Genomic DNA, 23258 nt, shown 5'->3' with positions numbered 1-23258 from the left:
GTTAACGAACTATAGGGTTCAGTTCCTGAATCTTTTATTTATTTATTTATTTATTTATATATATACAAGAAAGTACATTGGGGGTTAACAGAGAACATAGAGTTTAAGTTGAAATTACATTCTTGTAAAGTCACCAGCATGCATAGCGTTTCGGGCAAGTCCTTAAACTAACCTTAGAGCAAATCCTTAAACTAACAGATAATTTTTAGAGAACTAACAGTAAAATTGACAAATAATGTTTAAAGGTACTTTACAGCTTTACTTTACAAGTACAGATGATTTTAAGTAGAATAATAACAGTAAAATTGAGAGAAAGAAAGTTACAGGTACATTGCAAGAATTTTTGACACAAAAGCAGATTAGAATAATACACAATAATAACAATACACAATAATGAACAAGGATTATTAGGTACAATTCGGAAAACATCTCAGGGTTATACATTGGTTCACTGAAGCACAATATGAGGATCATTACAAGAAATAATGCAGTAGAATATGTACTCAATACAATAACCCTGATATCAGATGACCTAAGATCACAATGGTAAAAAATATGCCTTAGGTACAAAGAATGGGGGGATTGGGTAGCACTAGAAACAGAGCGAAGATAAAGCTCTAGGTAGAAGACTATGAAGATGAAATTAGGTACTTTTTGGTTTTATTTTTGAATAAGGCAAAAGTTGGACAGCTTTTCAATTCATTAGGGAGTGAGTTCCATAGACTAGGTCCCTATATTTGAATAGAGTGTTTACACAGATTTAGTTTGACTCTGGGGATATCAAAGATATATTTATGTCTGGTGTGGTGATTATGTGTTCTATTATATCTGTCCAGGAAGAGTTTCAGAACAGGGTTTGCACTTAAAAAAAGGGTTTTATAAATGTAATTGACACAAGAGAATGTATGGAGTGAATTTATGTTTAGCATGTTTAGGTATTTAAACAGGGGAACTGTGTGTTGTCTGAAAGCAGAGTTTGTTATTATCCTGAGAGCAGATTTCTGCTGGGTGGTGATGGGCTTGAGATAGTTTGCAGAGGCTGATCCCCAAGCAAAGATACCATAGGTAAGATAGGGATAGATAAGTGCATAATAGAGTGAAGGGAGAGCAGAGTAGGGTACATAATATCTAATCTTAGAGAGTATAGCAACTGTTTTAGAAACCTTTTTAGTTATGTGTTGTATGTGAGTGCTGAAGATGAGTCTCTTGTCTAGGTATAGGCCAAGGAACTTTCCATCATTTTTATTGCTAATGGGTGTCATTAGCATCATTATCTATCTGAAGCTGAATTGAATTTGTTGATTTGTTTCCAAATAAGATGTAGTAGGTCTTTTTTATGTTTAGTGTGAGTTTGTTGGTTGACATCCATAAGTGGACTTTTTTTAATTCATTGTTTACAACATTATTTAATATGAGTGGGTTGGTGTCAGAGTAGATGAGAGTAGTATCATCAGCAAACAAAATAGGTTTAAGCATGTTAGAGACATTAGGCAGATCATTGAGATATATAAGAAACAGGAGGGGTCCTTGGATGCTGCCTTGTGGCACCCCTACGGTTAGTGGTAGAGTAGAAGAGGTTACATCATTGATGGCTACATATTCGTGTCTGTCACTATGATAGGATCGGGTATAGTTCAGGGCAAGGCCATGGATTCCATAATGGTGGAGTTTAAGTAAGAGGTAGTTATGGTTAACAGTATCAAAAGCCTTTCTCAGGTCAATGAAGAGTCCAATCGGAAACTCACTTTGGTCAAGGGCTGAGTAGATCAGGTAAAGCAGACTAACAATTGCATCATTGGTACTCTATTGGAAGCGGAAGCCAAACTGACAGGGACTTAGTGCATTGAATTTTACGATATAGGAGTAGAGCTGTTTGTAAATACTTTTTTCAAATATTTTGGATAATAAAGGTAGATTTGATATGGGTCTGTAATTATTTATATCTACCGTGTTACCTCCTTTATGAACTGCCGTTACTCTTGCTTTTTTAAGGATGTCAGGGAAGGTATGACACTAGAGATTTATTGAACAGCTAAGTTATGGGTGGTGCAAAGGCATGGGAGGCACTCTTGTATACCATCGTTGGTATTTCACTAATGTTCCCAGCTTTGTTTTTAGTGAGTGAATAATGGACACAACATCTGTAGGACTGATCGGTGAGAAGAGAAGAGAGTTTGGATAGCTACCTGAAAGATATGTGGTAACATGTGTCTGGGTCTGTGGGATTTTTCGGGCAAGGTTAACACCAATCGATGACAGAAAGCTATTACATTCAGTTGCTGTTTTAAGGTCTGTTGCTGATGTATAACCATCCTTGGAGATTTTTATCTTGTTATGTAAATGTTGTTTAGCTATTGAAATGTTAGAGATCGCTCTCCATGTGCTTTTCATATTGCCTTTCGCTTCTTTGAATCTATTCTCATAATAGGAATGCTTTGCTCTTCTTATTATACTGGTAAGCAATGACGAGTACCTCTCCAAGATGACCTAGACAAACTGAACGAATGGTCCAACAAATGGCTGTTAAAGTTCAACCCGAGTAAATGCAAAGTAATGAAACTACGCAGTAGAAACAGGAGGCCAGACACAGGATACAGAATAGGAGATGAAGTAGTTAATGAAAGAGACAGAGAGAAAGATCTAGGAATTGATATCACACCAAACTTGTTTCCTAAAGCCCACATAAAAAGAATAACGTCTGCGGCTTATGCGAGGCTGGCTAACATCAGAACTGCCTTCAGGAACCTGTGTAAGGAATCATTCAGAATCTTGTATACCACATACATAAGACCAATCCTGGAGTATGCGGCCCCAACATAGAGCCCGTACCTTGTCAAGCACAAAACGAAGCTGGAAAGGGTTCAAAGGTATGCCACTAGACTAGTCCCAGAATTAAGAGGCATGAGTTACGAGGAAAGGCTGCGGGAAATGCACCTTACGACACTGGAAGACAGAAGAGTAAAGGGAGACATGATCACTACCTACAAAATCCTCAGGGAGATCGACCGGGTAGACAAGGATAAACTATTCAACACTGATGGGACGCGAACAAGGGGACACAGGTGGAAACTGGGTACCCACATGAGCCACAGGGACATTAGAAAGAACTTTTTCAGTGTCAGAGTAGTTAACAGTGGAATGCATTTGGCAGTGATGTGGTGGAGGCTGAATCCAAAGACACTTTTAAATGTAGATATGATAGAGCCCAGTAGGCTCAGGAATTTGTACACCAGTTGATTGACAGTTGAGAGGCGGGACCAAAGAGCCAAAGCTCTACCCCTGCAAGCACAAATAGGTGAGTACGCACACACTGCAACCCAAGGGAATCAATTCTCAAGGGAATTGATTGGGTAGATAAAGACAGGCTATTTAACACAAGGGGAGTAGTGTAAAGTGTGACTAGAGTGACGCGCGCCAGCTGCCAGGTGGTGGTCAGGTGAGTGTCACCTGACAGGTGGCGCGCGGGTGTCTAGTCACACAGGGTTTTGGGGGAATTTCCCGGAAGTTTTGGCGTGTTTCGGACGCGTGTGAGCGTGTTGTGTTTGGGTATGTTGTCATGAAAGAGAGTAAGTTATGTTGATGAGTGCCAGGTGGTGCGCGCGCGGTTGTCGTCGCAGCGCGGTTGTCTAGTCACAGGGGTTTAGGATTGGAATTTCCCGGAAGTTTGGCGCGTGGCGGTCTTGAGTGGCGGGTGCGCAGGTGCGGTCCCCCACCCCGCCCGCGCGTGTCTAGTCAGGAAAGATGGGAGTAGTGTGAGAGTACGTGGTAGAGTAAGTGATAGAGTAAGAAAATAGAAGGAAGAGTGAGGAATGAGTAAAAGAATATGTATGTGTGTTTTTGCGTAGCCTTAATCGTGAGTTAGTGTGTAGATGTGAGGAGAAGGCAACACAGTCTGTTATGTTGTTTTGGGTGGGGGTTGGATGGAGCTTCTCCTTCATCTGGAGAGAGTGCTCTGAGCCATTACGTGGTTAGACAAACCATTAGCTCCCCCTACAGGAAGTCGCAAGTGTTGAGGGGTGAGACAGCACGCTCCTGCGGAAGTGGGGGCCCTTTGTCTAAAGGGTTTTCGTTGTCTTCAGAGTGTTGATGTTCGTCCCACGGCGTCTCCCCTTACACTGTGGATTCCGGTAAGGAGGCGCGAGGTACTTACTCATGCCGACAGACAGACCCTCACCTGTCACCCATCAATCACTTCTCATTTGACCCAGGTCGTTTCACTCCCCTCACATACAAACGCCCCGCCAGTTCCCTGTGAGACTTCATCCGCTACACACGCGTCTTACAGCTCCATGTCATGGAAAGGCGAAGCTCTACAGCATGCATGAAATGCGGAGTGTTTTATATTCCATCACCGAATCAACTGTGTCGACTGCAATGCGCTAGCTGTGAAAAACCGCCCCTAGGACATTACGACATCAAATGCAAGCGATGTCAGCAGATTTTCTGTGATAACCGTGAGTGTTATTCATATTTAATATTCCACAGTTCATTTTATGACATCCACAGGTGAAATATCGCGTGTAAGCTACTATAGTGTGAGAATATTTTCTCATTCGGGCTATTACATTCCACACAGTTAAATATGTTCTTTCCAATTTCAGTTTACAAAACCGTGAAGTGTCCTTATTGCTCACCCACCCCGCGAGGAGGTCATCGTCGGAATGAAACTTCACATAAACGTAGGTAGCATATAAAAATATACTTCTCATATCTGCATTTCATCCACTTGCAAGCGAACACACATGCATAATAATAAACATATTTTTCCCCATTCACCCGTGCTGAATATCATTTGTTCCATTTCAGGTTATAATCCCTACCTCAATCGACGGAGTGAACAGGTTGACGTCATCGAGCCTATACCCCATTCCTCACACACTGAGCTAATGAGAGCACATCTCACTCGCCGGGGGTCACAGCCCCTTCATCAAGGTCACCCACCCCGACAGATGGGGGGCTACGAGACCGTATCGCCCCCGGTTAACACGATGTTACGAATTCATGCCCACTCACCTGCTCAACCCATTCACCAAGACATAAGTAAGTTATTACTGTCCGATTTCAGTCTATTTCCTAAACATATTAATCCCCCTAGTCTGTTCCCATACCTCATAATATATACGCTTTCATTCTTTCTAGAGATAATATGTTTTCTTTTTTTTACAGACGACACACCGCTGTGCATAGATTTGGCATCCAGCGACAGCTGCAGCAGCAGTGGTTGTGAGAGTGACACAGCAAGGCGGACAGTAGCCACTTCCGGCTCTCACAGGGAGGAGAGGACTCGTTCACGCCCTCACTCAACACCCTGTTCCTCCCCCAGCCCCATACCCCAATCAATCAGCGACAGCTATGACAGCAACAGCAGCAGCAGCATCAGCAGCAACAGCAGCAGCAGCGGTGAGAATCGTACCATTTTCATCTCAGACAGTGACTCAGACGACAGCTCAGCAGACCGTGACCTTGACCCGCCAGCGTCTGTCAATTCTGACTTGTTAGCACCGTCTGGCGTAGTAGCTGAGCCAGCGGTCTCACCCATTCATCTCGGAGGGGGTGGGTTATCACCACCCCCCACCCCTCCCAGCCCCATCCCTTCACCCCCTCCACCTGCCCTAGAAATTCAACCTCAGCTGCTGGATCGAATTGATAACTATAACGGCACCTATGTCCGGCTTTCATTCTCCATACCAGAACATGTTAACACCTCCCCAGGAGTATATCTGAGAACATACAGGGATTTTTTCGTTAATGAGATACGCGCCCTCTTCTCTCCACGACACCCATTCCTCCTAATTTACCCAGACATCACTCTAATTGTGCGAAATTTAAATGTACAACAAGACGGGGAGGATAATCTATTGGATCCTATAAATAACGACGGCTTTCCCATACGAGGTGAGGGGCAAAGAATTACTCTAGAGGAAGTAGAAACTCTTATTGATTTTTGGGCTGATGAATTGACAGAGAAAATATTCCAGTATCTGGAAGCGAAGGAAGGGTCCAATGTCTTGGTTGAGCGGCTCACCGGGTTTTACATTAACTGTGGTCAGATAGAACATCCGATAAGATTAGGCTCGCATGTAGACTATCCTGAAGGCTTGCGTGGAAAAAAATTGGTTTTCAATCCAGAGGGAGAGGCAGATATTTGCCTTATGCAGTGTGTTGCAGCTTATAAATGTTTAGCTAAGGGAATGCGACTAGGTAATATCCGCGCTAGATCTGAGAATGCTAGTTGGTGTCTCAGACACATGAAATGGCCAGCAGATGTCAATTCTGCAGTGACGTTTGAGGATATTCACAAGGTAGAGAAAATGAATAAAGTCAGTATATTCATCTATTCGCTAGAAAGAGATGAAAATGCTAGACGACAACGACACTACATTACACTAGCTAGGAAGGGAAGAGGAGGATATACAGATGTCATACCATTGTTGATGTTGGAAGCTCAACACTTAGTATTAATTAAGGATTTTAACCAATATGTACGTAATATACGAGGACATGGAGATCGCATCCCAAGGCAACACAGCTTCTGTCATTGTTGTTTGATATCACTCCCAGCAGATAGCATGCAGAGTCATGAAAGTACATGCAAAGTACATCAGACTCTCAAATTCTACCCACCAGAGAGGAAGATTACTTTCCGTAACTATGGACGGGGATATGGTCCTAGTCACATGTGCTTTTATGACTTTGAGTGCATGTTAGACCGCTCGAACCCTAAGGGAATGATAGAAACACGTCACAATGCAGTGGCGTATGCGTACATCATCATTGACAGACAGAAGAATATTGTTGAGAAAGATACTTATTTGGGTAAAGATGCGGCCAATCACTTTATAACCACGCTAGAAGCACGAATCAAGAAGGGGTTAGTATCCTATGAACTTCACATGTCTCAGCAACAGCAGGCACTATTTGAGACAAAAACAGCCTGTGAACTCTGTGATGAACCTTTTAACGGAGAAGATGTAATCAAAGTCCGTCATCACGACCACACAGTAAGATTCCACAATTATCAAGCAGCTTACTGTGATAGATGTAATTTGCAGTGTGTAAATTCATACAAGTTCCTATACACTTTTTCACACAACGCTTCCTATGATTTAGGAGTAATCCTAAACGAGATGAGAGATAGACCAGGAAGTGAAATAGATATATTAGCCAAGGATGGATTTAAATTTATGAAAGTTGATGTGAACAACTTAAGATTTTTGGATAGTTTAGCCCTTCTCAACGGCTCGCTAGGAAGAATAGCCAAGGATCATATTGATAGTGGGAAACCTACCACATTCACTTTGGCTATGTTAAAAGGGGTAAATAAAGCGGCCATTCCAAAACTGTTGAAGGGTAAACAATCATTCTGCTATGATTATTTATCCTCTATGTCTGTGTTAGATGAACCACAACTCCCTTCTCGTGATAAGTTTTACAATACACTAAAAGACGAAGAGTTGTCAGAAACAGATTATAAACAAGCTTTAGAAATTTTTGATTTGGCTAAATGTCGCAACATAGGGGAGTATCTGCTCCTTTACCTCAAAGTGGACACAGGATTGCTAGACGATGTGTTCACAGTCTGGCGAGATACCATGCTTGTTCTCTACAAATTAGACATTTCACACTACATTTCTTTACCCTCATTTGCTTGGGATGCGTTCTTGCTTAAATCGAAAGTTCAACTTGATGTTGTGTCAGACCCAATGTTATATGATTTACTTCGTCGGAATCTCCGAGGTGGGTTCACCAGTGTGACGAGACAGTACACGAATGTGGAGAACAGGCACACAGGCTTAGATCTAGGGGAAGATAGTAGCTACATCATTTACTTAGACTTTAATAGTCTTTACGGGGCGTGTATGACTGAACTACTCCCTCGGGGTGGGATCCGGAAACTGACACACAATGAGCGTGACGTACTGCTGGAGCAAGGCTTGGAGAATATCCCATGTGATGGGTCCAAGGGATATTGGGTGTTGTGTGATACACTGCAGGTCCGACCGGATGTAGCTAGGTATACAGATGAACTGCCCCTAGTTCTTTCACATACTTGCATTACCGAGGAACACATTTCACCCTACAGTAAGAATATTCTTACAGAAGAAAGTCGCGGTCTGCCTAAAAACAACACTAAATTAATTGCTTCTCATCTTCCTCAGAAAGACTACCTCGTTAGTCTGGACTTGTTACAGTTGCTCATGCGCATTGGATTAGAAGTAGCTAAAGTTCACGACATCTACGAATTCGAGCAGGAGAGTTACCTTAAAGACTTCATTGAAACCAATGTTCGTGAACGTGTCAGTACCAAATGCGCGATAAAAAAAAAGGCTTTCAAACTCGTATCAAACTCTATATATGGAAAGAGTCTCACAGATGTATCTAAATATGGGAACAAGCACTATTTGGTCACAGATCGTAATCATTTCCTGAAAAATGCTCGAAACCCATTCTTCAAGCGGAGTCTTTTGTTAAGTAAGGATCGTGTAATATGTACTATCAAGCAGAAGTCTCTCCTAGTCAACACTCCTACGTATCTGGGCTATCATATACTTCAAATTGCTAAGAGGCGACTCTATGAGTTCTGGTATGATGTTGTCAAACCTGCGTATGGGGATAAAGCGAGTCTGTTATATACAGACACAGACTCTTTCATCATTAAACTGAACTGTCAGGATGTGTTTGAAGAGTTGAATAAGTCTCCTCTCTTCGACTGTATGGATTTTAGTAATTTTAATGACACACATCCATCATACTCTAAAGCGCGAGAAGGTGAACTAGGATTGCTCAAGTCTGAAATAGGCTCTAAGATTATTAACCAGTTAATTGCTCTCAGACCTAAAACATATTCGTTCACCACTCATGAAGGGGAGCACACTTGTAAGTGTAAGGGCGTACCATACCATCTACAAGAGAAACTCTCACATGACTCATTTCAACACACTCTTGAAACAAACACTTCAATCAGGTATGTGTCGAGATCTATACGCAACATGCAAGGAAAGATTTGTACATGTCGCAGTACCTGCAGAGGATTGTCAGCATTTGACGATAAACGCTACATTTTAAGCCCCACACAGTCCCTAGCGTATGGTCATCCTGATATTCCCAATAACAATGATGATGAGATGGATCTAGAAGTGAGAGAGGAGGAGGAGATGGAAGAAGAAGAAGTGTTTATGGAGGAGGAGGAAGTAGAGCAAGCACAGAGACTCTACCCAATATTCCATCCCTGGAGCAAACGCGATGCTACAGCTCAGAAACTATTCAACCCTCGCTAGATTTTATGTTGTACAATTGTTAGGTAGTATTAAGATGGATGCCCCATATGACTAGAACTTTGTATACTAAATGAATAGGATGTTTAATATTATCGTTTGTGATCTGTAAGAACTATGATTAGTTTTAAAATAAGCTGTTTAATATTATTGTTTGTGAACTGTAAGAACTATGCTGTTTAATATCATTGTTTGTGAACTGTAAGAACTATGTTTAGTTTTAAAAATGATGTTGCTGTACATAAAATATGTGAATAAACACCTGTAAATGACTATGTTTGTATAAATACCACCTCAGTTCCTTAGTTTTTAGCAGTCTTAACGAAGCATTAATCATGGACAGTTCCTATGATATAATCCATGAGGAACATCTAGATATTTTCAGAGAACCATCTCGTGTTATTATTGCTGGTTATTCAAACAGCGGAAAATCCTACTTGTGCAGTAAACTTGTATGGAAGTATCAACACAAGTTCTCCTCAATAATCATATGCGGAGGAGGTTACTCTGAATTACGATCAGATCCACAAATTAAAGGGAAGCTGATCGAGCATTCAACCATTATTGATCCTGTGGAAGAGCGAGTAGATAATGACTCGCATATCTTAGTAATCTACGATGACCTTTTTACAGAGTCTGCGAATTCAAAAATCGTATCAGACATGTTTACTAGGGGCCGACATTTCACGGTTTCCGTCATATTGATTACTCAAAATATATTTTTTACTGGTAAATATTCGAGGAATATTAGTTTAAATGCTTCTCATTTCATATTGGTTAAATTACGAGACCTGTCACAAATTGAAACACTCGGACGACAAATATTTGGGAAAGTGGATTCAAAGAAATTTGTAGAGTTATATAAGCAAGTTATTAGCCAACCCTACAGCTATTTGCTAGTAGATCTGGGCTCGAACACTCCATCTACGATAACATTACGCGGTAATATTGTTCACGAACCGCCCTATGAGATAGTTTACCAATGGTGAGCAAGAAAGATGTACTGGAAGGAGTATATAACGACCCCTCATCTAGCGGAGGGCTTGGAGGGGTACAGAGATTGTATAAGGCCGCCAAATTAATTAACTCTAGTATAACTCTAGCCGATGTAAAGGACTATCTGAAAAGCTCTGACTCCTATACGTTGCATTATTTACAACCACATAAATTCCCTCGGCGTCGGGTGTTAAGCCCTAAACCGCGACTATTTCAAGCTATAGACTTGGCCGAGATGAGTTTATTGGGCAAACATAATGATGGAGTGAAATATTTACTCGTATGCGTAGATATTTTCTCCAGGTACGCCCAAGTAGTACCCTTACGCGCTAAGGATGGGAAAAGCACCACTAATGCTCTAGCTTTAATTCTAGATTCACCTCATTCTCAAGGAGTGCGCAAAATTAATTCTGATCGAGGTGGAGAATTTTATAACGCCACTATGAAAAAAATGCTGGCAGCAAGGAAAGTACGGTTATATAGTGTATTTTCTCAGGAGACTAAAGCTTCAATCGCTGAGCGGTTCATACGTACTTTAAAAGGTAAACTTTACAAGTTTATGACGGCGCACAACACTTTAAAATACACGCAGGCTCTACCAGATATTGTGAAAACATATAATTTAACCCCGCACAGAGGATTGAAGGGGAAGACACCTGCGGAGGTGCACGCTCTATCCTCGCCCAGCGAACACGCCAAACAATTTGATTTAATGTATAAAAGCCCGAGCAAATCAAAGAGAGCTGTCATTCATCGATTGAGTGTTGGTGATACAGTACGCATCACTCTATCTGATCGCATTTCCAAGTTTAAGAAAGGGTTTAAGCAGCAGAACACCCGAGAGATCTTTACAGTTACACGTATTGATCGGAGACAACACATCCCTTTATACTTTCTAAAAGATCTGAATGGGGAAGAAATTGATGGTGGCTTCTATAAACAAGAATTAACACCAACACATTTGCCTCAAACCTTTAATATTGAGAAGGTATTGGGACAACGCAGAGTCTCTGGCAAACTCCAGTATAAAGTTCGGTACGCAGGTTATGATCGATCATTCGATCAATGGATTGATGCTGCTGAGATATTACATTTATAATGAAGAAGCCCTTAGTTTATAAATACAAGGAATTGATCCAACTATTATCAAAACTTCAGTATTCCTCGAGAAAGCAGTTGATTGAAAAATTGAAGAAACCCCATATAAATTGTTTATCAGAAATTTTTAATAACTTTTAAAAAAAAAATTGCCCGTGCCTGACAAGGTCGTTAAAAAGTTGAAAAAATATAAATTGCTTATTCGGTCACTAGCCTGTAAGAAACCTTCTGTGACAACTAAGAAACAGATATTAACCAGCAAACGAGGAGGCAGTATTTTATCCATTATTTTACCGATTGCGGCTAGTTTAATTACGCGGTTGTTCAGTAAGTAAAATGAAAGCCTTTTATCTCGTACCGCGTAAAATAGTGGACAACCGGAAAGCTGCACACAGCCCTGCCTACCCCGCTGTGAAAGCTGTTGCTCGTCATCTTACTGTCAAACCGCCTCCTCCTCCTCCTCAGCTGCATACCAACCCTTCCATAAAACATTTAATAGATTTGAAGTTGAAAGTGAGAGATCACGAATATGCGAGATCCTTGCTAAACCATTATGATGCTACTGGTATCGTTCGTTGGGATCTGAATGGAAATGTATTAGCTCCAGTATCTGGCATACATATAATTAATGACATTATACATAAAATGACTGTGCTTAAATCTGTTTTTCTACCGGATAAACTCCCCATTGCTCAACTGTTTTTCACACTAACATCTACATCGCGAGATTTATTCCGTAATACTACGGCAAGCAGTCAAGTGTATGAACCTCCGTCTGTTAAGAGAAAGGCAACTGTCAAGATTGATCCTCACAGTAAAAGGAAAGCTTCCTGGATTGTATATTAGCAGGTGAGTGTATATAAATGAGCGTGTAATGTGTAGATGGCTTTACTAGACAAAAAGTGGTCTAAGGAGATAGAGCGATGGACACTCACGTGATATACGCCACCAGCGTATCAGATACGCATTTATTCCCCAATAACATCCCCGCATCTTTCCAAAATCAATTGTTTAACCAGCTAGAATTAGATCCCAGGAGGAGTTATGAAATGTGTCTACAAAAATTACTCCTCCCCACTTCACATTACGTTATTAAGCGTGATAATCCCGAGGCATATATACGTGTAGGCGTTACGTATGAGAAAGTGAGCGAGGGGAAATACATGCATTCAAAGCATTTATTATCATCTGATGTTTTAGCCGGAACTATAAAAGAAATTAATACCACGATTAATAGAGAAATAGAGGCCATATTTTCAAGTAATGCTAAACTGAGTTTTTTAGGAAAGTCATTAAAACAATTTTCAGCTAAATATGGAACGCATTTGATTAAATATGATTCTTCCTCCAATCGAAACAAGTTCACTACTGTGATTAGTGATGAGAATATTAGCTCTGCAACGGGGCATAAAAACATCAGTAGAGTTACATTATCATTTGGAACCGCTTTTGGGAAAGTGTTGGGTGTAGTTCCAGAAATAGAATATGACATATTCGCAAAACGTCAGTATGCCTCGAGTGTAGTTAGCACATGTCTATTCCCGCCAATGCCTAGAGGAGGAGTTGATATTCTGTGTGTTTATTGCGATAGAATCTCTTCTACTAGATATGGAAACCAGTCTGTAAATATTTTGGATGTAATCTCCCTAAATGGAAGTGATAACAGCAACAATAAAAAACTATATGTGCGTCTTAACACTAACATGATAGATAGCGTCAGCATCACTATTAGGGATCAAGATGGTAACCCAATACATTTCGATGAACGTGGGTGCACCATAGCAGTCTTGCATGTACGCCCCGTTGCAGGAGGTATATAACACCAATGCTTTCCCGCCACTCCTCATTCGTCTGAAACAAGCGGAGAAATGCGTGTCCACTTTATTCCTCCCTCTGTTGAGGAATTATACATTCTGTTAACCCCTCCTAGAGGTGGTGGGACTGATGATATACGGATTTTCAACAGCAGTAGACGTTATACGCGAGGAGGAGGAATATTCTCCTTTTTAAGCGGAATAGCGCGTCGAGCAGCGCCCTTTATCATGAGGACTCTGGCCCCGGCTGCGCTTAGCTTGGGGCAGAACGTACTAGACGACATTAATAATGACAAACAAACTTTCAAACAATCTCTTAAGAAACGCGGAATTGAAACATTGAAAGGAGTGGGGAAGCAAATGATAGGCGGAAGAGTGCCGGAAAAGAATAAACAAACAAAAAAATTAGTAAACATCAAACGTTTTACTAAAGCGAAATATAATGATGTGTTGTCATAACTTCTTCTCACTCGGTTGGTGTTGTCTAAAGCGTGAACATGGCCGGATATAACGCTCTGGGCCTCCAGGTGCCATTAGAACATTATACAGCTGCTGTTAGTGAAGCCTTTCCTAAAGTATTTTCCCCTCGATTGGTAGAATCAACAATTGCCAGCAGACAAACTGTGGATGTATTACCTGTGAATTCTGGGGTCAATAATAAGTTTACAGACACTTATCTGGAATTCATCATCAAGGGAGTGAATGGTCAACTGGTGGATTTATCATCTATAGCTTTGGAGTTGACTATTGATCTAACCGAAGAAGATGGAATAACGCCTTTAGGAGATGCTAAAAACGCATCGTTGGTGAATGGATTATCGCAAACTCTATTCAAATCCGCTATTGTGTATTTAAACGAAACAGTAGTTGAAACCAGCTCATTATTCTCATTCTGGTCATACGTAAAGTTATTATCTACGATTTCTGGGTGTAAGGCTAACCGCTATGATAAACTGTCACAGTTTTAAAACCGAGTTGATCCCGGTAAAATTGAAGCTGGTTATTTCACTAATGCCTCGGCTAGTGAGAAGCAACGGATGACTGATATGAAAACGAGTGGCGTGAATACGTGTTTTAAACTAATGCTGGATGTCACATCCGTTAGTGAATACGTTTTGGATAATGTGGACATCAGGGTGCGGCTCGAACTTCAACCTGATAAGTGGCTTATACTCAGCGATAATGAACACGCTAATTTTAAATATAATATCAAGTCTACACGACTATGGGTGGATCGAGTATTGCCATACCCTGAAGGATTAGTAGCCATTAATAAAGCCATGGTGCAGAACAACTCTCCTATTACGTATACTTTTAATAAAACTTTATACAAAACGTATATATTGGGCACGGGTCAACGCTCTATAACAATGGACCAGCCGTGGGGAACTGTTATACCAGAACATTTATATATGATCATCCTTGATATGGAGGCAGTGTCTGGTGCATATAATCGCAACCCGCTTTATTTGGAAAACTGCGAGCTTAGTAAAGTATTAATATCCCAGAATAGCACTAATATTGTCAATATTGGGTGTGACTTCCCTCATAACTGCGCCAAGTTGTATTACACAGCATTACAAGCCTTAGGCTTCGATAAAGACAATATATTATCTTATGACACATATGTGAATGGTGGAACCATACTGGCCTTTAATTTCCAACCCGAGGATATCGATGACACCATCCCGATTGAAAAAAGTGGTAATCTGAGGATCGCTTTGGAATTTAAACGTGGAGTAGCTAGAAATAAAGTCATTCTAGTTTACGGCTCTACAACAGGTGTGATCAGCATTAACGCGGATCGTCGCGTTATTTGCGATACGCGAGGATAAAATACTAATATGAATTGTTTGGAAATAAATGAGGCTATCAGAAGTAATTTAGGTGCTAGGGTAGACTATCTAGGATGTTTCCTAGCTGATGACGTCCGGAAAATATGGATAAAAATACATAAAAAAAGACCTGTGGTGTTCATAATGAACACTCTGGAGTCGGGTTCTCGTAATAAAATGGGGCATTGGATAACATTCTATGTAAATAAGGATGAAGGTAGAAGCGAGATAGTTATACTAGACAGCTATGCCAATCCTGCAATAGGAACGTATTCAAGATATTTCGAAGAGTTTATGTCTTACTTCCAAGACTATACCCTATATATTATGAAGAAAAGGATTCAATCCTTGAATAGTTACTTCTGTGGGAATTACGGCGTTTATTTTGCATATCATTTTTGCAGCCTATGCTTAGAGGCCGCCCTGCTTCACTTTGATGAATCGTTTAAATATGGTCATTTTCGCAAGAATGATGAAAAAGTGTTGAAATTCAATTACGCTCAGATGAAAATGCCTGTGTGCAGGCAAACATTCTGCTTAAACGGTAGTGATGCTGAGTGTGAATCGCTGTGTGACGAAGTTGGTTAGGATGATACTGCGGTGAGTAATACTTTATGTAGGATTGAATGATGAACATAATAATGACTGTATTTATGTTTACAACATTGACACCAACGAAACTTATAACCTTTTTCCCTTTCTACAGATTGACTGATTGACTAGCGTGTTGGGAAGGTTCGATGGACTGAATGAAAGCCTTTCTACATCTGTCTGCTAGCTAAACCACCAAGAAGAAGTCTTATTATTATTATTATTATTATTATTATTATTATTATTATCGTTGTAAATCGCTTAAGTGTTTAATAAAGAAATAAATTTATATAATGTGTTTACTTTTCCCTCGTTATTGCTCTCACCATGTTGATCACGTTGCGATATAGCTTACACATACTAAAAGAGAATGCACGGAACAATGGTTGATGGTATGGGGGCGGGTGGGGATGAGGGGTGGGAGTGATTGATTGATGGCTGACAGGTGTGGGTCTGTCGTAAGTACCTCGCGCCTCCTTACCGGAATCCACAGTGTAAGGGGAGACGCCGTGGGACGAACATCAACACTCTGAAGACAACGAAAACCCTTTAGACAAAGGGCCCCCACTTCCGCAGGAGCGTGCTCTCTCACCACTCAACACTTGCGACTTCCTGTAGGGGGAGCTAATGGTTTGTCTAACCACGTAATGGCTCAGAGCACTCTCTCCAGACGAAGGGGAAGCTCCATCCAACCCCCACCCAAAACAACATAACAGACTGTGTTGCCTTCTCCTCACATCTACACACTAACTCACGAATAAGGCTACGCAAAAACAACATACATATTCTTTTACTCATTCCTCACTCTTCCTTCTATTTTCTTACTCTATCACTTACTCTACCACGTACTCTCACACTACTCCCATCTTTCCTGACTAGACACGCGTGGGGTGGGGGACCGCACCTGCTCACCTGCCACTCAAGACCGCCACGCGCCAAACTTCCGGGAAATTCCAATCCTAAACCCCTGTGACTAGACACCCGCGCTGCGACGACAACCGCGCGCGCACCACCTGGCACTCATCAACATAACTTACTCTCTTTCATGACCACATACCCAAACACAACACGCTCACACGCGTCCGAAACACGCCAAAACTTCCGGGAAATTCCCCCAAAACCCTGTGTGACTAGACACCCGCGCGCCACCTGTCAGGTGACACTCACCTGACCACCACCTGGCAGCTGGCGCACGTCGCTCTAGTCACACTTTACACTACTAAGGGGCACACGCACTAGGGGACACAGGTGGAAACTGAGTGCCCAAATGAGCCACAAAGATATTAGAAAGAACTTTTTTAGTGTCAGAGTGGTTGACAAATGGAATGCATTAGGAAGTGATATGGTGGAGGCTGACTCCTTACACAGTTTCAAGTGAAGATATGATAGAGCCCATTAGGCTCAGAAACCTGTACACCTGTTGACTGACGGTTGAGAGGCGGAACCAAAGAGCCAGTGCTCAACCCCCGAATGTACAATTAGGTGAGTACAGCCACACACACACAGCCACACACATACACTCACACACACACACACACACATAATGAAACAGTTGACAACACTCTATGCAACTAAAGCGGTTGGACCAGACAAAGTTTCACCATGGATACTAAAAGAGGCAGCGCAGGCTCTTAACTATAGACCCGTATCACTGACAAGCATCCCCTGCAAAATACTTGAAAGAATAATTAGGCTAAGACTTGTTGAGCACCTGGAGAGCATTGGGTTTGTAAACAAGCACCAACATGGGTTCTGGACAGGGAAATCATGCCTAACACACCTTTTAGAATTCTATGACAAAGTAACAAGGATAAGGCAGGACAGAGAAGGCTGGGCAGACTGCATATTTCTTGACTGCCAAAAAGCCTTTGATACAGTACCGCACATGAGACTGCTTTACAAACTTGAGAGGCAGGCAGGAGTAAGCGGAAAGGCCCTAGCATGGGTAAGGAACTACCTAACAGGAAGGAGCCAGAGGGTAATGGTAAGGGGCGAGAAGTCGGACTGGCGAACAGTAACGAGTGGAGTACCTCAAAGATCGGTGCTGGGCCCAATCCTATTTCTAATTTACGTAAATGATATGTTTACAGGAGTGGAATCATACATGTCAATGTTTGCGGATGACGCAAAATTAATGAGAAGAGTTTTGACAGATGAGGATTGCAGGATCCTCCAAGAGGACCTGACCAGGTTGCAGAGATGGTCAGAGAAATGGCTACTGGAATTCAACACGAGCAAATGTAAAGTTATGGAAATGGGACTAGGAGATAGGAGGCCAAAGGGACAGTACACAATGAAGGGGAAGAAGCCTACCTGTAACGACGCGTGAAAGAGACCTGGGTGTGGACGTAACACCTAATCTAACTCCTGAGGCACATATAAATAGGATAACGACAGCAGCTTACTGGCAAAAGTTAGAACATCATTCAGAAACCTAAGTAAGGAGGCATTTAGGGCGCTTTATACTGCCTACGTGAGGCCAGTCATAGAGTATGCTGCCTCATCATGGAGTCCTCATTTGAAGAAGCATATAATGAAACAGGAAAAGGTTCTGAGGTTTGCAACGAGACTCGTCCCAGAGCTACGAGGGATGGGGTATGAGGAGCGCCTGAGGGAACTGTGCCTTACGACACTAGAAAGAAGAAGGGGGAGGGGGGGGACATGATAGGAACGTATAAAATACTCAGAGGGATTGACATAGACGAAATGTGGAAGCTTGAAACTCAGATGAGTCACAGAGATGTTAGGAAGTTTTCTTTTAGCGTGAGAGTAGTGGGAAAATGGAATGCTCTTCAAGAACAGGTTGTGGAAGGAAATACTATTCATAATTTTAAAACCAGGTATGATAGGGAAATGGGACAGAAGTCATTGCTGTAAACAACCGATGCTCGAAAGGCGGGATCCAAGAGTCAATGCTCGATTCTGCAGACACAACTAGGTGAGTACACACACATATACAGGAGTGTGTGTGTGTGTGAGTTTGGGAGCCGGTGGCCGAGCGGACAGCACGTTAGGCACGTGACCCTGTGGTCCCGGGTTCGATCCCGGGCGGCGGCGAGAAACGATGGGCAGAGTTTCTTTCACCCTATGCCCGTGTTACCTAGCAGTAAATAGGTACCTGGGATTTAGTCAGCTGTCAGGGGCTGCTTCCTGGGGTGTGTGTGTGTGGTGTGGAAAAAAATAGTAGTTAGTAACAGTTGATTGACAGTTGAGAGGCGGGCCGAAAGAGCGGAGCTCAACCCCCGCAAGCACAACTAGGTGAATACAAGTATGTGAATACACACACACAGGCACACGTGCTGTGCCACCAGGCCACCAGACTCGTCCCGGAACTGAGAGGAATGAGCTACGAGGAAAGACTTAAGGAGTTGAACCTCACGTCCCTGGAAAACAAAAGAGTAAGGGGAGACATGATAACCACCTACAAAATTCTCACGGGAATTGACAGGGTGGACAAAAACAAACTCTTTAGCACGGGTGGGACACGAATAAGGGGAAACAGGTGGAAACTTAGTACCCAGGTGAGCCACAGAGACGTTAGAAAGAATTTTTTCAGTGTCAGAGTAGTTAATAAATGGAATGCATTAGGAAGTGATGTGGTGGAGGCTGACTCCATACACAGTTTCAAATGTAGATATGATAGAGCCCACATGGCTCAGGAATCTGTATACAAGTTGATTGACAGTTGAGAGGCGGGACCAAAGAGCCAAAGCTCAACCCCCGCAAGCACAATTAGGTGAGTACACCCTCTCTCCCTCACCATAACCCCTGCAAAACATATACATACAGGCTACCACCAACTCTTGACCTCAAGACATTGAGTCACCAACCCTTCTCAAACAGCCCACACACACACACACACATGTATCACTCGTGCGTGCGAGTGTGCGTGCAGACCAGAGAGCCAGAGATCAACCCCCGTAAACACAACTAGGTGAGTTCAAACAGGATTTGGTACCTAGGTGATAGGTTTGACCATACTAATATCAGCCACCCTCCTCTCCCTCTCCCTTCTCACTCTCTCACTCATACTGTATCACTGCATCTCTCTCTCTCTCTCTCTCCTACTCTCTCTCTCTCCTACTCTCTCTCTCTCTCTCTCTCTCTCTCTCTCTCTCTCTCTCTCTCTCTCTCTCTCTCTCTCTCTCTCTCTCTCTCTCTCTCTCTCTCTCTCTCTCTCTCTCTCTCTCTCTCCCTCTCTCTCTCTCTCTCTCTCTCTCTCTCTCTCTCTCCCTCTCTCTCTCCCTCTCTCTCTCTCTCTCTGCCCCCCCCTTCTGGCCAACCCTATCAAGATATAGAAAGAACAGGGACAAACATGGCAGCGAGGACTTCCAAGGGAACAGGAAAAAGTCAATGTGACCAAATGAAGGAAGCTTTTTCCCAGGTTTTGGAGGATATCAGAAGAGAGATGAAGGAAATGAATAATACAATAAGCAACCTGCAAAGCGAGCTGACAGCAGCAAAGGAGGAGATTAAAACCCTTAAAGAGAACCATACTGAGACGGAGGCTCACATAAGCATTCAAAGAGAAGATGAAAATAATACATTGGAAGGGACTGCCATAGTACAAGCAACATTTGCAGAAATGCTAAAAGAGAACAAGGAAGTAATGTCCGCAGTGAGGCAGGTAGCCATGGAAGCAGCCACTTCACAGGAAACAGCAAAGCCCTCTAGTCAGCTGCTGGAAAGAAAAAATATCAGTTGTAGCTGTGGGTATTGAAGATCAGGAAGGCTCTAATAGGACAGAATGAAACGATAAGGACAGAGCAGCAGCGAATGAAATACTAAGGAGGCTAGAGATGGAAGGGACTAAACATAAAATTGAGAAGGTTTTCAGGATGGGTTGGTACAACAAGGACAGAGACCGTGTGATAATGATAGTGTTTGCAAACGAGGCCACAAAGGAGAAGATTCTAACAAGGAAGAGCCACCTGCAATATGTGGAAGAATTCAAAAAAGTATTCCTCCAGAGAGACATGACAAGGGAGGAGAGAGCCATGGCTACAGAAGCAAGGAAGAAGTGCAGGGCGAGAGGAGAAAACCAGGAAAACACAGGTCCCAACACAGCATCTCCAGAGGTGAGGGAGGAACCCACAACCAGCAACCCAGTAACACCAGAGGGGAGGGCAACTCCACCACCCTCCTCTGCATAGAAACCTCCCCTACCCTGAACCCTCCCTGCCCCCACTTAAATTTTCAGCCAACTCTCCCTACCCCCTCCCCCACCCCACTCCCACCATGCTACCCCTCCCCTACTCCCACCAAGTCCCCCTTTCCCCCCTTTCCCCCACTGTCCTCCCTCCCCCTTAATCCCATACCCTCTCTGTCCCCCCTTCACTTGACCGCCCACCCCTCACTCCAGTATCCTCTGAGACCCCATTACCCATCCTACATCTCACGCCCATGGAACAGCTTACCCCATCAGCAGAACGCTCACCAAGAAGGGAACATGAGAAGGGACAGAAGAAAGTGAGTCTCAAAGCAATGTACATTAACATAGATGGGATTACAAATAAAACAAATGAACTTGGAGAATGGGTACTTGAAAAAAAACATACATAATAGCACTCACAGAAACAAAGCTAACGAAAACCATAACAAAGGCAGTGTTTCTACAGGACTACTGTGTTGTGAGGAAAGAGGGAGAAGGAAGAGGAGATGGTGGTGTAGCTCTGCTGGTAAGAAAAGGCTAGGATTTTGAGGAGATGGGTATTCAGGGCTGTAAAGGTTTCAGTGACTACATAACAGGTTCCATAGCAACTAGAGGACAAAAAATTATAGTCGCAGTCGTATATAACCCACCACCAAATGACAGAAGTCCCAGACAGGAATATGACAGAAACAACATGGCCACCATTAACATAATAAAGAAAAAAGTGTCTCTCACTAGTACGAATGGATCTGGACTACTAATCATGGTGGACCTCAACCACGGAAAGATAAATTGGGAGAACAGAGACCAGCATGGAGAGCTAAGATACATGGAGAGCTAAGCTGCTGGACGTAGCAACAAGAAACTTTCTAAGTCAACACATCAAGGAACTGACAAGAATGACAGGAGAGGATGAACCTGCTATGCTTGATCTGAGATTTACCCTCAATAAGTGGGATATAAGGGAAGTTAAGATGGAAGCACCCTTGGGAATGAGTGATCACAGTGTATTGATCTTTGAGCACTTGGTGGAGCTAGGATTTATCTCCCCCAAAAAGGAACTAGAAAACAAAAGGCTGGCGTACCGAAAGGAGAATTATGCGGTGATGAGAAGTTTCCTAAGGGATATAACATGGGACACAGACCTCAGAGCTAAGTCTGTACAAGACATGATGGACTATGTCACCTAAAAGTATCAGGAGGCAGTAAACCGGTTTATCCCGGCCCAAAGGGAAAAATCCGAGAAGCAAAAGAAGAACCCATGGTTTAACAGGGCATGAATGGAAGCAAAGGAACTGAACAAAAGGGCGTGGAGGAACTTTCGAAATAACAGAACACCAGAAAGCAGAGAGAGAGAGAGATACCAGAGAACCAGGAATGAGTATGTTAGTGTGAGAAGGGAAGCAGAGAAAAATTATAAAAATTATATAGCAAGCAAAGCCAAGACCGATCCAAAGCTACTCCACAGTAACACCAGGAGGAAAACAACAGTGAAAGAATAGGTAATGAAACTTAGAACAGGCAAGGACAGGTATACAGAGAACAACAAAGAGTTGTTATGAAGAACTCAACAAGAGGGTTCCAGGAGGTCTTCAAAATAGAACTTGGTGAGATCACTGCGCTAGAAGAGGGGGCAGTAAACCAGGCGGCCTATGAAGGGTTCGAAATTACGAGAGATGAGGTCAAGAGACACATGTTAGATCTGGATGTGAGAAAGGCTGTTGGTCCAGACGGGATCTCACCATGGGTATTGAAAGAGTGTGCAGAGGCACTCAGTTTGCAACTCTCCATAATGAATAGTAGGTCACTGGAGATGGGAAATCTACCAGAAATATGGAAGGCGGCTAATGTGGTCCCAATATACAAAAAGGGTGACAGACAAGAGGCACTGAACTACAGAGGTGTGTCCTTAACTTATATACCATGCAAAGTGACGGAGAAGATCGTGAGATAAAATCTAGTAACACATCTGGAGAGAAGGGACTTCGTGACAAATTGCCAACATGGGTTCAGGGAGGGTAAATCTACCCTTTCTGGCTTAATAGAATTCTACGATCAGGTGACAAAGATTAAGCAAGAAAGAGAAGGCTGGGCGAACTGCATTTTTCTGGACTGTCAGAAAGCCTTTGACACAGTCCCCAATAAGAGGCTGGTACATAAGCTGGAGAGACAGGCAGGAGTAACTGGTAAAGTGCCCCAGTGGATAAGGGAATACCTAAGCAATAGGAAGCAAAGAGTTACAGTGAGGGGTGAGACCTCAGATTAGCGTGAAGTCACCAGTGTAGTCCCACAGGGCTCTGTACTCGGTCCTATCTTGTTTCTGATATATGTAAAGGATCTCCCAGAGGGTAGAGACTCATTCCTCTCAATGTTTGCTGACGATGCCAAAATTATGAGAAGGATTAAGACAGAGGAGGACTGCTTGAGGTTTCAAGAAGACCTAGACAAAGTAGAGGAATGGTTGAACAAATGGTTGTTAGAGGTTAACCCAAGCAAA

General features: G+C 42.6%; 1 protein-coding gene across 1 annotated transcript in view; it reads right to left on the bottom strand.

Moving 5' to 3' along the window:
- Nucleotides 1-23258, bottom strand: part of LOC138360186 (uncharacterized) — a 107967-nt gene that overhangs the window by 36415 nt on the left and 48294 nt on the right. The gene's annotated exons all lie outside the window — the stretch shown is intronic.

This window comes from Procambarus clarkii, unplaced genomic scaffold, assembly GCF_040958095.1.
Source record: "Procambarus clarkii isolate CNS0578487 unplaced genomic scaffold, FALCON_Pclarkii_2.0 HiC_scaffold_99, whole genome shotgun sequence".
NCBI lineage: Eukaryota > Metazoa > Arthropoda > Malacostraca > Decapoda > Cambaridae > Procambarus > Procambarus clarkii.
This window is presented reverse-complemented; position numbering and strand designations above follow the sequence as displayed.